This window comes from Sapajus apella, unplaced genomic scaffold (genome assembly GCF_009761245.1).
Source record: "Sapajus apella isolate SASKATOON/1434 unplaced genomic scaffold, GSC_monkey_1.0 scaffold58, whole genome shotgun sequence".
Classification (NCBI taxonomy): Eukaryota; Metazoa; Chordata; class Mammalia; order Primates; family Cebidae; genus Sapajus; species Sapajus apella.
In genome coordinates, this window is record NW_022436998.1 from 9450045 (window position 1) to 9463408 (window position 13364).

Here is a 13364-nt window from a genome sequence, read left to right on the forward strand (position 1 = left end):
TGAGCTGTAGTTTTGTCTTGAAACCATTCCCTGTGATTAGACAGGCTATAAGGGAATTCTGTAATATTTTGTTGCTGAGTTGCTAACTGGATATTCATGAACTAGGTGCCCTATCAACTATTCAGTCAACTGTTGTGTTAACTAGCTGCTATGTACTTTGCTAGCTTCTGCCAATGGAGACTACAAGACAAACAAGGGGAAAGAACCTCTCATGTGAGTATAGTTTCACAGCAAAAAGTTTGGGTAGGCCGGTCGCGGTGGCTCACACCTCTAATCCCAGCACTTTGGGAAGCCAAGGTGGGTGGATCACAAGGTCAGGAGATTGAGACCGTCCTTGCTAACATGGTGAAACCCCATGTCTACTAAAAATACAAAAATTAACCAAGAATGGTAGCACACTTCTGTAGCCCCTGCTACTCAGGAGGGTGAGGCAGGAGAAGGGTTTAAATCTGGAAAGTGGAGGTTGCAGTGAGCCGAGATCACTCCACTGCACTCCACCCTGGCAAAAAAGGAAGACTCCATCTCAAAAAAAAAAAAAAAAAAAAAAAAAAAAAAAAAAAAGTTAACACATTTTATTTTACCTAATGAAAATAATAATACAATACTTTATTCTATGTGACTTATAATATAAAATGGGTATTTACCAGGCTACCCATCTTCCCTTTCATTTTCCTTTTGGAAATACCTTTGTGTGTTCAAGTGCAAAACTTGTAACAAAGTCGAAAAATCAAAATGAAGTTTCAGTGGTAAAAGTGACATTATTCACTATAAGATGATAAAATTAATTCTAGTAGAACTTAAAGTTACCATATTTTAATTAGAGAAAGAAATTTCTCGCTAGTAAGAACACTGTAGAGTTGTGAGATGTACTAAGAAATAATCAGAAATGGAAGCAGTCAATTACTGTGATGAATAGAAGATCATTGAGGAGAGATTTAGGTGCAGTCTGCTTACTGTTGGGAGAAAGTATGTTAGATAAATTCACAAGGTCATTAAGAGCTCTGTGTGTATGTGTTTAACAAGCAGAACTTGTCAAAAACAAGATTTTTTTCCTGTTCAATGATAGTCAGACCAACATAGTTGTGACTGATTTTGAGAAATTATTTCATTGTCAGCATCTGTCACAAACATATCCAAGAAGTCAAAAGTTGTAGATCCAGATTTTAGTTGGAGAGCAGAAAAGCACTAGTTAGCAATGAGCTTTCCTTCTTTGTCCTCCTATTTCACAAATGAAGAAACTGAGTCTTGGAGAGGCTAACCCCCCATAACCATTTGGAGAATAGGTGGCATATGGGGAACTAGAATCAAAATGCTGGGTCCCTGTGGCTAATTTTCTTTCCCCACTGTATGCCATCTATTGTGGAATCATAAGTCATATAAAGAGGATATTAATGTTCTTTTTACTTTCATGTATTCCCCAAACATTTAGATCATAAAAAGAATATTTTACTCCAGTGAAGAAAATTATTCTGTCACCAAGAAAAAAAAGGTTCCTTTTTCTACGCAAAGATTTCCTTGCCAAAAACTAATTGCTTAGCATAAAAATGCTGCACTTTTTTCATGCATTAGTAAAATCAATTCTCCCCACTATAATACTGCTCAGCCATTGTGTCTGTCAGCACTCTACGTGCAACGCTGAAATCTAAAGCTGTGTCACTAGACACAAAGGTTTATAAAGCTTGGCCATGTGTGTTAATTTCAGGGTTGATTTTGCAGTTTGTGAGCTGTCTAGGCACTGCACTTCTGTTCTTCTGTAACCCACCATTTAAATATGAGGGGGGCGGGGTTGTATTGGAACCTCAATAAAACTTAGAAAAGGAAATCAGGTGCCTTTGTTCATTTCTTCAAAATGTTATTGAACACTTAGTTGTGTTAAACATTGGTAGGTACCAAGAATGTGGAAAACCTGCCATTGACAGACCTGAGACAAGTGACAGTTAGGGAATGTCCTGGACATTTTGTAAATTCAGATGGTAAATAGTTTGACAAAGGCAAACACAGCAGGGGTGTTGCTGAAGCACATATAAGGAAGGGTAGAAACAAATTGCCTGAGCTGGATTGAAGAATAGGTAAGAGTCAGTTAGGAAAAGTAGTGTGTGTGTGTGCGTGTGTGTGTGTGTGTGTGTGTGTGTGCACGTGCGCATGCACACATGTCTATGAAAGGAAGAAACATTTTGTCATATTAAAGTTCTAAGAAAACACATTTAGAGACAAAATCTATAATCCTGTGTCAAATGTAAAATTGTTGGTAGCTATATGATCTCTATTCATGGAGATCAAATAAGGTTCTACATTATCACAGATCAAACCACCTTACCTCTTAAAATGTATCAAAAATTTAAGATCAATTCTGTCATTAGCAAAATAAAAATTATTTTAAATAGCACGTTTGAAAGATTTGACTTTTGATTTTGAGGATTTTCCTCATAGATATCTATTCAATTAGTAAATATTATCTAAGAAGTGACTGGTTTGGATAATTTGTTAGAAACGGAGAAACAGAAGAGAAGTTGAGACCAGCACTGCAGAAAGTGTTCAGTCGAACTGACAAGATACAGCTGGCACCTAGCAACTAAGAATGTGCTGCATTAAAATATCCAAACTGGAATGAAGGCTGAGGGGGTAGTTAAAAAAGTACCTTCAGTAAAAACTCATCTGAAATCATCTTTGATTCCCATTTAAATATTTATATAGATGCACAGTTCCACCTATAGTCTGATTTTTAATTAGATAAAAAAAGAGATCCATAATCTCTACTTAAGAAAAACATTTCTGATTTTGTAATTAAGAAGCCCCGTAATTAAATATGCCCAGAGAATTGTATAAGATTGCATCATATTGGGTCAGGTACATGCTTTCATTTCACACGTAAGTGCCCCTTTTAAGAGCATAAGCAAATTAAAAAACAGCAACCCAACAACCTCTATTCCCCTTGTTGTGGGGGGTGGGGGGAACACATTCCAGTACAACGTCTAATTTGCCTTGCTAATTCTAATTAGTATAGTATGAGCTGCTGGACAGTTTTACCAGGAGGATAGTCTGCAAAGAAGCATATTTCTTTAGCTGCACACTCTTGGGAAAGAACTCAAACTGGGAAACATTGAATAGAGACTTTTTCTCATTTGATTGAAGGTTACAGATGAAATAAAATAACGTTCGAGGAAATCCCAAGAGGCTGCCCTTTCCTCTATTCAGAATTGCTGAAAAGATTGAATGATAAGATGAAAGTGAAGTAAAGCCTCCAGACCATTGCCTTTGAATGGTTTGGTGAGTTGTTACAATTAAAGAAACACATGTTTACTCCTGCCACAATGCATGACTGGGATCTACTAGTATTCTACTTGCTTCTGGGTGTTTAATTTCATTTCTAACACTAGAAAGTACAAACTTTGTGATTGCTTGTGCTGACTTCCATAGTTCAGATATACTAACTGCATCAGACTCCCATAATCAATGCTTGCCTATTGATAAGAGGCCCATCTCCTTCCTGCCATGATTATTGATCAGGGTCTTGTGAGAGGATTCCATGGCCTTTGCCTGTCCCAAGGACTAGCCAAGAACAGCAGGCACCACACATTCACAAATAGATCCAGGGTACCTTCTCTTTTCCTTCCCATTTTGAGTTTTAGTCTAAATATAAATTATTGGCTAATCAGTGCACATTCTGGCATTCTAGGGGCTCAGTATCATTGTTTTTATTTTGAAAAGAGAACTTTTATTTTGTAATTTTGACTGAGGTCCAACTCAAATATTCTAATTAGTTTGTATTTTATGTCTCATGAAGGAAACACAGAGAATGATTCTGATAATCCTCATAAGTATTGACTAGTAAATTACAAATAGGACCTTCAGTTTTAGATACACTACTTAAAAGGGGAACAGTTCTTTTTGTTCTAAAGTGAGATGGCTTTGCTCCTCATTTAATCTTAATGGTTTCTGATTTAATTTTAAGTCATCACTATCAACATAAAAGACAGATTTTGATATCAACATTATGCACATCAGATTAGTATATTGTGCATTTGCTTTTTCAGAAAATAATTGTTTTAGCATAATGAAGTATAAGAATCATTTAAATAAAAGAATGCCATAGTTCCATTTGGAGATCTCTTCTAAAGTAGTTTATTCTATTTTGCTTTTGCAGTATCACTAAAGTGCCCTATACATAGTACTTTGAAGCTTATTGAAAACACATTTCTCATATACAAAGTATATTGTCTTCGAGAGAAATGCTGGTTTCCTTTAAGAAGGTAAATACCCTATGTTGAGGGGAAAAAAAAAAACTAGACCTAATTTTAAGTTCCAATTAATAACTAATTGTTGGTTATTAAGTATTTGCTTTCTTATTAGACTTTGCCAATTCCAGCAACTGGTTTACCTTAACCTTCTGTTCATCATAGCCAGTACTGATTATGAAACTAACTGGTGTTGAGTGTAGGCTCTCAAACTGTTCATTGAGTGGATTTGTAAGAGGGCTCTGACATCTCCATTTTTAACAAACATCTCAAATTATTCAAATGCAGATGGTCAGGGAGCCGTCTTTGAAAAATACTACTCAACATGGTAAAGGCATCAGAGTCTACCAATTTATTTAAATTTAGGTTAAACAAGGTAAATTAGAGTGGTATCATAAGTTACTAGAAAAACATGGCGCCAAAAGAAAGGCAGTTTATTTTTTTCCTTTTTTGAGATGGAATCTTGGTCTGTCACCCAGGCTGGAGTGCAATGATGCCATCTCAGCTCACTGAAACCTGTAATTCCCAGGTTCAAGTGATTCTCCTGCCTCAGCATCCAGAGTAGCTGGGATTACAGGCATCTGACACCATGCCTGGCTAATTTTTATATTTTTAGTTGAAATGGGGTTCCACCATGTTGGCCAGGCTGGTCTTGAACTCCTGACTTCAGGCAATCCACCTGTCTCAGCCTCCCAAAGTGCAGGTATTATAGGCATGAGTCAGTGCCTGGCCCCCCTCTTTAAGAGTTGAGGTCTTACTCTATTGACGAGGCTGTGGTACAGTAGTGTAATCATAGCTCACTGCAGTCTCAAACTCCTGGGCTCAAGTGATCCTCCCTCTCAGCCTCCCAAGGAGGTAGGACTAGAGGTATTTGCCACCATGCCCATCTAATTTTTTAATTTCATAGAAATGGAGTCTTATATATTGCCCAGGCTGATCTTGAACTCCTGGCTGCAAGTCATCTTCCCACCTCAGCCTCTGAAAGCACAGGAATTACAGACTTGAGGCACCATGCCCAGCCAAGGCAATGTCATCACAAAATACCCGTAAATCCTAAGACATTTGATCATGTTCTGTAGGTAGCTACAAAGTCTAGAAACAGTTGAATATACATAATAAATGGTTTGCTAATATTACATCACAACAAATGTTATATTCAATATGTTGTCTCATATTACCACTGCGCAGTTTAGTGCATTGTGCAAAATTACAAGGAATATAATGTGTGAGTACTCCATTTACATCCATCTCAGCGTATGTATCTGTGATATGTTGATGTTTCCTCAAATTTCACTAAACTTTTTTCTTTAGCCTAACACAAACTCCCAACTCATCCAATCCAGTTTGGCAGATTATCACTCAGCCATTTCGATATCACACTGGCCTAGTGGATGTGGTGTGCCAGGTGACTGGGACCACTCAGATGGCTTTCTTTAGTACGTAAAATGGGGCATTATTTGATCACTTAAATTGCAAATGTTGTTTGTCTTAGACTTTAGTAACTATAGGACTGCCTTGGCCTCTGGAATTATAAAATTTGGATTAGAAAAAAAAAAAAATAAAGGTTAGGTAATCTTATATTAAGGGCCTTTCAGTTTTTAAATGATTTAGTGTTATTAAATGAGTCAGTACTCCTGCATGTGTAATAATGGGATCTTGTGGATCTCATAGATCCCATTGGTGAAGTAAATTAATTCTCTGACAAGTGTGGTGGCTCAAGACTGTAATCCCAGCATTTTGGAAGCCTAAGTCAGAAAGATGGCTTGGGTCTAGCAAATTAAGATCAGTCTAGACAACAGGGTAAAACCCTGTTTCTACTAAAATACAAAAATTAGTTGGGCGTGGTTGTGCATGCCTGTAATAATAGCTACTTGGGAGGCTGAGGTAGGAGAACTGCTTGAACCTGGGAGGCAGTGGCTGCAGTGAGCCGAGATTGTGCCACTGCACTCCAGCCTGGGTGACAGAGTAAGACATTGCCTCAAAAAACAAAACACCTAAAAAACAAAAAAATAAATAGATAAAAATAAATTAATTCTGGCAAGCTGTATTTTATAATGGACCTGGATCCTCTTACCTACCTTTGATTTTAGTTCACTCATCACTCCTCCAGGTAAACGTTTTCTTACCTCATAGACCAGGTCAAATTCACCTATTCACCTATCTCATGGTAATACATACTTTTACCATTAGTACTTACATGATTATTTACCTGATTTCTACCCCTTTGCTAAATTATAAGAGCTTTAAAAACAGGAACTATGTATCTTTTTGCTAAATATTTTATTCCCAGTCCAAGCACATCTGGCATGAGGTTGGTACTCCAAAAATAATTGTTGTGTGAATGGATGTAAGAATAAATGAGCACAATTTTCAGCGAACCTGGAAAGTTTTGCCTGTGGTGTCACCCTCTTCTCAATGTCTTATGTTCTGTCTAAGTACACACTTCAGTTATTATAGTCCACAGGAGCCCATTTCCCATGAGAAGTAACCTGAAATGGAAGAGAATTCCAGAGGCATAATTTTAAATTATGTGAGCTCAGTGGCCTTCCAATAGAATGGAGGAAGCAAAGAAGGATGTTAACTTCTGCCTCCCTTTTCTTCCCCTTCCTCAAACAGCTCAGTCCTGCCTTTGTCTTCTTACAATGTATCCAAATATTTATTTCTCAGTGGGTTTATGGGGTATTTTTAAGGTATTTGAAATGTTATTCAGCATAGTACATTTTTGTCTCCCACTTGGCTGTTCGGAACAGCCTTATCGCTTCATTTTCTAAGCTGAAAATACCATTTAAAGAAATAATCAATGTGATGATTTGAAAGCTAGGGGAAGGATAAAATAAAAGTAAACACTAGCAGCTATTTTTTTAAATTGCTTCTCAAATGCCGTTTTCTGGAAGAGACTGCAAAGGCCTATTCAAATTGAAATAATGGCTAACAGTGGTCAGTGCTGTTCCAACAGCAATACCAAGCACTCTCTGATGTGTATAAGGTATGAAAAAAGTGACTGCTTATACAGTTGGACTGATTACTTACTTTCTCTGGTGGCAGAAAGAGCATTTGTTGTCCGTGTAACAAGCTCCACATGAATCAGCCTACTTTAAAGGGACTTATCTAAGCTTAGGAAAACTATATTTTTCCATTTTCTTTCAAATTCACTCTTATTCTAGTTGGTATATTTTTTCTTGTTGGCTAGAAAACTAAGCTAACCTTCTAGAGTTAAAAAACAAACTATAATTTCATCAGTAATAACAAAATAAAAAGCATTTAATGCTGTATACTCTTTTTTAAAAATTTCCCTTTAATTCATTATTGGTAAAACATTGATCACATGTCCAAAAGTTCGAGAATGTTTGTATGCCATCTCAGTTTAATCACACACACTTATCAATCACATGAGACTCTAAAATCACCCCTGAAAACTGTATGCGGCTACTCTAGTTCTCAAGAATCCATTTATTTAAGTGCTATCGAGAGTAGTATTTGCAATATGAGGGAATGATCTGTTTCAACTAACAGATGGGATATTCCGAGTACTATATTCTGATAGCTCTTGGCATATCTCATATTCCTTCATAAATCCATTTTTAAATCACATTGAACAAAGCGTCTGGTTAGTGGGTTGTTCATTTGTCAGTTTTTCCATTGAAAAACATTGACCAAAAATCACTATTTACATTTCAGAAGCTTTCCATACAGATTATTGCCAACTTTCTCAGGGTCCTGTGACAAGAAAATCAATATTGGACACATGAGAAGGTACAAGGGTCTGAAGCAGCATGTGTGACCTTCCAGAAAGTAATAGAAGTGTGAGAATTGTATTGAAAAACAAAATGGAAAAAAATATATATATTACTTGTATAAGCCCAATGAATCACTCTGACTTTCCTCAAAAGAATAGCATTTTATAGAAAACCTGTTAGAAACATGATATAGAAATTCTTAAAAAGCAGATTTCTCCAAAAATTGCTTTGTAAAATTATTTAAATATAAGGTAGAGAAACAGTAAGATAAAGTTGATAAACAACAGTAGAAGGAGATATATCCCTACAGCTTTAATAGCCACATGTTGTGCTAATGATCATAACTTGAATTGATATGTCTAAAAAACTAAGTGGCTGCATAGACCTTACTTTAGAGGAGCTAGCATTCGTCATCAATTGTCTATTTGGGGTCAGATACCATGGTAGCCTCCAAAGACACAAAAATACCCTCTGCTCTCAAGGAGCTTACCATTTGGAGTTTCCATCTACTAGCATCTACAAACTACTGAAAATTGCCTTTGTCAGGAGACTGCATCTTCATTCTTTCACCCTTTTTATCATGTTGCCCAAGGCTTTTTTTTTTTTTTTTTTTTTGAGATAGTGTCTCACTCTATCACCCAGGCTGGAGTACAGTGGTACAATCTCAGCTCACTGCAACCTCCACCTCCCAGGTTCAAGAGACTCTCCTGCCTCAGCCTCCCAAGTAGCTAGGACTGCAGGTGAGTGTCATCGTGCCTGGTTAATTTTTGTATTTGTAGTAGAGATGGGGGTTTGCTGTGTTGGCCAGGCTTGTCCCAAACTCCTGACCTCAAGTGATCCACCTGCCTCGGTCTCCTAGAGTGCTGGGATTATAGGCCTGAGCCATGGTGCCCAGCCTGCCCATGACTTTTATTATTATAATAGATTAGTCACTCAATAGAAGTTGAACAAATGTGTTCTTTTTTTGTTTTAACTTATTGGGTTTTAGTAAAATATTCGATGGTCCCAGGCTATATGATGTTTAAGTGGAGCATTAAAAGCTCAATAGCACTTAAATAATATTCAAATGAATAAATAAAGGTTGATAGAGAAAAAAGTTGGTAGTTGACTAAAAGGAGAGGTAGACATTTGGGATAGTGTATTTTTTTTCCCCAAATAAAATCTTAGAGTGAATGGGAAACAATTAAAAGGGACAAGAAGGGAAGGAATGCAATGGCTGTATAGTTTCCAGTTTTGCATGTGTGGAGGAGCACGTGGGCACCTATTAATGTGCTACTGAAACAGAAAGAGGAAGAGGGTTTCTAGAAGATAAACAATTCTATGTGCCAGAGTACATAGTAAACAATACTCTCTATGTACTCCTGCACATAGTATTGTTTATCTTCTAGAAGCCTTCTACAGCTGAAAAAAGTATAAAATGTTTGATCTGAGATTATAAGCTGGATAAAGCATAGGTCTGAAAATGTGACAGACTTTGGATTGTTTGCCCTTAAAGGAGAATATTATTGACTCACTAGCTTAAGTTTTTCCACATTTGTAGAATTTGTGTGAGTTTCAGCACGGTATGGATGAAACAAAGCTGTCAACCAGGGGTGATTTGGATTCGGTTATCCTCTTCTCCCCCAGGAAACATTTAGCAATGTCTGGAGACATTTTTGGTTGTCATACCCAGGGTTGGGTGTTACTTTTGTCTGGTGGGTAGTGGCCAGAGACACTACTAAACATCCCACCATACACAGGACAGGCCCTTACCACTAAGAATTAACTAATCCAAAATTGCAATACTACAGTACCAAACATGAGAAACACTGTTTTAGGCCTATTTTTCCAAAGTCTTTCCAGACTTTGTAAGATTCCAAATCCCATTTGACTACTTTTTACTTTTCTTCTAATTTAATATATTTCGTCATTTACAAAGGATCAAATTATTAGTATTGATGATTTAATTTTGGCCTTAATGATTATTATCAGATATTACAACACTGTATCTTTCTTGGTTTACACTGCAGCTGTGTGTTTTTTAGGAGGATTCTCTAAGAAAATGTTTCACTCTAATAGAACAGAATACCAGGGCTTATTAAAACAAGGAAAAATTAAGCCTTGGGCTCCAAAGGTATATTTTTATATTAGTTTTTTACCATTATAACCTTCTGGCTATTTTAATGCAAACTTGTTTCTGTAAAGCCATATTTTGGTTGCTATAACAACTTGATGTAGCTCTTGATGAGCTCTTCTTGCCTTAATGCTGCTTTTTAAAAAGTTGGGGTTGCTATGACTACAAAATACTGTTTTATTTTCAGCAAGCTTTTTCCCCTTGTAAATTTGCTTTCAAAATATATATGTGTACATGCATGCATATCTGTGTGCTTCTACTTGCATGGCTTATAGAAGACTAGAGTATAGTAAACCAAGTCTAAAATCACCAGAAGAAAGATAACAGTTGATTTATCTAGGTACATACTATTATTTTTAAACTGATTTTCATAATTTTGGATGAACTCAGCTTTGAGCTGTTTTTTCCTTCTTCGAATTATGTAACTGTTTAATGTAGCTCCCCTTCTTTGTTTCAGGATTTACTTATCTCATCCTCCGTGTTTTAATCTCTTCCTATTTCCAAGGTGTTCATACCTCTGCACTGGATGGGTCATTTGAACTCTAAAAATGTGAAAGCCTGTGTGTCTTAATATGTTCATGATTATGGGTGGACTCTACTTTATAACACTACTGATTATGGCCTTCTGTATATCACAGATAATAACAAAATGCCCATCGATAAGAATCTCATTCAAATTTTGAAAAGCCCTAAAGCTGGAAGTTGGGATACTTTTCTTCTATTATTAGCTCTGTCACAATGAGCTATATGAGCATCTGCTAATCACCTATCTTTCTAGAGGAGTGCTGTCCAATAGAAATAAAATATAGCCACACAAAAAATTTAACATTTTCTAGTAGCTAAGTTACAAAGAAAAAAGCAGGTAAAATTAATTTTAATAATATACTATCTTACCCAATATATCCAAAATATTATTTCAATACATAATAAATATTTTTAAATTATAAATGACATTTTAAAACTTTTTTTCTATTAAGTCTTGGGAATTCAGTAGGTATTTTACACTCACACACATCTCACTTCAGCTAAGCCACATTTCAAGTGCCCAACAGCCACATATGACTGTTGGCTACAATATTAGACATACTGAGCTTAAGATCTCAATCAAATTTAGTCATACAATGAAATTTCTTATTTATTGTTCACTTGCTAGTTTGGGGATCCTTTGCTAAGTCTTAGGAATACATAAATGATTAGGAAAACTTTTTCTTAGTTCATCTGAAAGAGAGAGGGAGAAAAGATGAAGATGAAGGAGGAGGAAATAGGGGAGAAAGAGAAGGAGGAGGAGGACAGCAGGTGAGGGGAGAAAGGAGGAGGGAGGATTGGAGGGAGACAGGAAAGAAAGAGGGAAAGCCACTGGAAAGATGCAGATTTTCAGCTATTGTGTGCTATTTTATTATAATCTGATGTTATTTTATTTCTTATAATTAATATGAGAATCAACTAGGCATTCTGAACTACTTTGATGTTACTTGTTCACAGTTGTATTCCCAACCTCTTGGGGAAGGGAATGCTTGGGACAGATTAGGTGCTCCCCTAATATTTATTGAATGAATAAGTGAATCTCCTTTGTAATAGAGTCCAAGACTAAATAATTATTATTGTCAAGGAATCGTTTGAAAAATAAAGCTGTACACGAATATTTTAGGATAATGAAGGGAAGAGTGGCTAACAATTTGAAATGAGGGGAAATCATGTAAAAGATTGTTATTCTTTCTATGTATGTTGTTTTTCTTGCTGTTGGAATAATTTTGCCTGTAAACAAAGAGAAGCACATAAATGCCTGACATTGTTTGTAGGTAATGTCGCCACAACAACATTGCTATGTCCAGATCCCTGATCACATTGCTGCTTCTTTATCCCTTTCCTGCCTTTTCTCATTTGAAAAAAGCCAAATCAAAGTGAGCATGTGACCCTTTTAGGCTTTTCAGTAAAGGAAGTTTCTGTTTTCTTTTCAACTGTGTGTCATTTCTTATTACCATTATTTTAGAAATAAAGTGCCTGATAGAATTTTTTTTTTTTTTTGTAAGCTGAGCCATTTTGCCTGAAATGCAGAGGTTTGGACTATCTAATCTGATTTGGAAATCAGAGAAATAAGAGAAGAGTGTTACAACTTGAGTGGATTCCCAAATCAGGTTATAGATGGTAATCTGGTTTGTGATTTAAAATGTTTGAGGCTGACAGTTCTTCATATTACAAAAAATTTCAGCCAGCTCCCATCATTTGTCACAGATTTTTGTTAACCTCTCTTCAATAATGCAGCAAAATGTCTGGCATTTTATGTCTCATGTCTCTTCGGCCCATGTAAATTGGAATTATTCAACATATTTCACTTGCAGAGTTTAAAATGTAAGGTGCTTTTGGAATCCTTGTTAGAGTTTCACAGGAAGCCATCATTCTACATTAGCCCAAGGGGTTTGCTCAACACAAATATTAGAATATACATGAAATCTCAACAACCCTAGGTTTCTACGATCATGTCATTTGTGTCCAAAATGGTAAGTTGAACTATTGCTACCTCAAGGACTTTTGTTGATATCAAATGCTAGACGATGTAGGTTAATGCTTGGTACCAAAATAAATGACTTGGAAACTCTTTGAGTTCTTTACCATAACCTTATGTTCACCTGTAGACATTGTGAACTGTTCAACTATTCATTCTCTTTTATTCTGTTTCACTTTATGTTTTTTTCCTTTCTTTTTTACTTTTTCTTTTCTTACTTATTGAGACAGGGTCTCACTCTGTCACCCAGGCTGGAGTGCAGTGGACAGTAATGGCTCGGTGCAGCCTCGGCCTCCTGCCTCAGCCTCATGAGTAACTGGGATCATGCCTGGCTAGTTTTTTAAATGTATTTGTTGTACAGACAGGGTCTCCCTGTGTTGCCCAGGTGGTCTCAAACTCCTGGGTTCAAGTGATCCTCCCACCTTGGCCTCTCAAAGTGCTGGGATTAGAGGCACAAGGTACTGTGCCTGGCTGGCTTTGAATATATATATTCTTTTTTTTCTGATTATTTTTTATTTTTACTAGAAAATAGCAAGGGAAGAATAATTAAGTTAATTTTTCTACTGCTGATATGGGTTAAAAGTTTATTAGATTATATTTATAATCAATTGTATTCTTTTTCCTACTTATAATTTTTTAAATGTGAGTCTTGTGCCCCCTGAAAAAAATATAGGCTGACTTTTTTTATGGGCTGCCTTTAGCTTTTGGACCAAATAATTCAAGTTTGGTTTTGTTTTTTTGTTCTTTTGTTCTTTTTTTTTTTTTTTTTTTTTTTG

At 36.2% G+C, this 13364-nt stretch overlaps 1 protein-coding gene and 1 long non-coding RNA gene across 3 annotated transcripts in view; both read left to right on the plus strand.

Annotated features, from left to right (window-relative positions):
* The window catches only part of PRKG1 (protein kinase cGMP-dependent 1), a 1332247-nt gene that overhangs the window by 611846 nt on the left and 707037 nt on the right, over positions 1-13364 (plus strand). The window lies entirely within an intron of this gene.
* Positions 354-13364, plus strand: part of LOC116528446 — a 19324-nt gene continuing 6313 nt past the window's right edge. Inside the window, exon 1 of the long non-coding RNA XR_004259028.1 lies at positions 354-403. This is a non-coding gene — a long non-coding RNA (uncharacterized LOC116528446). The remainder of the gene's footprint in view (positions 404-13364) is intronic.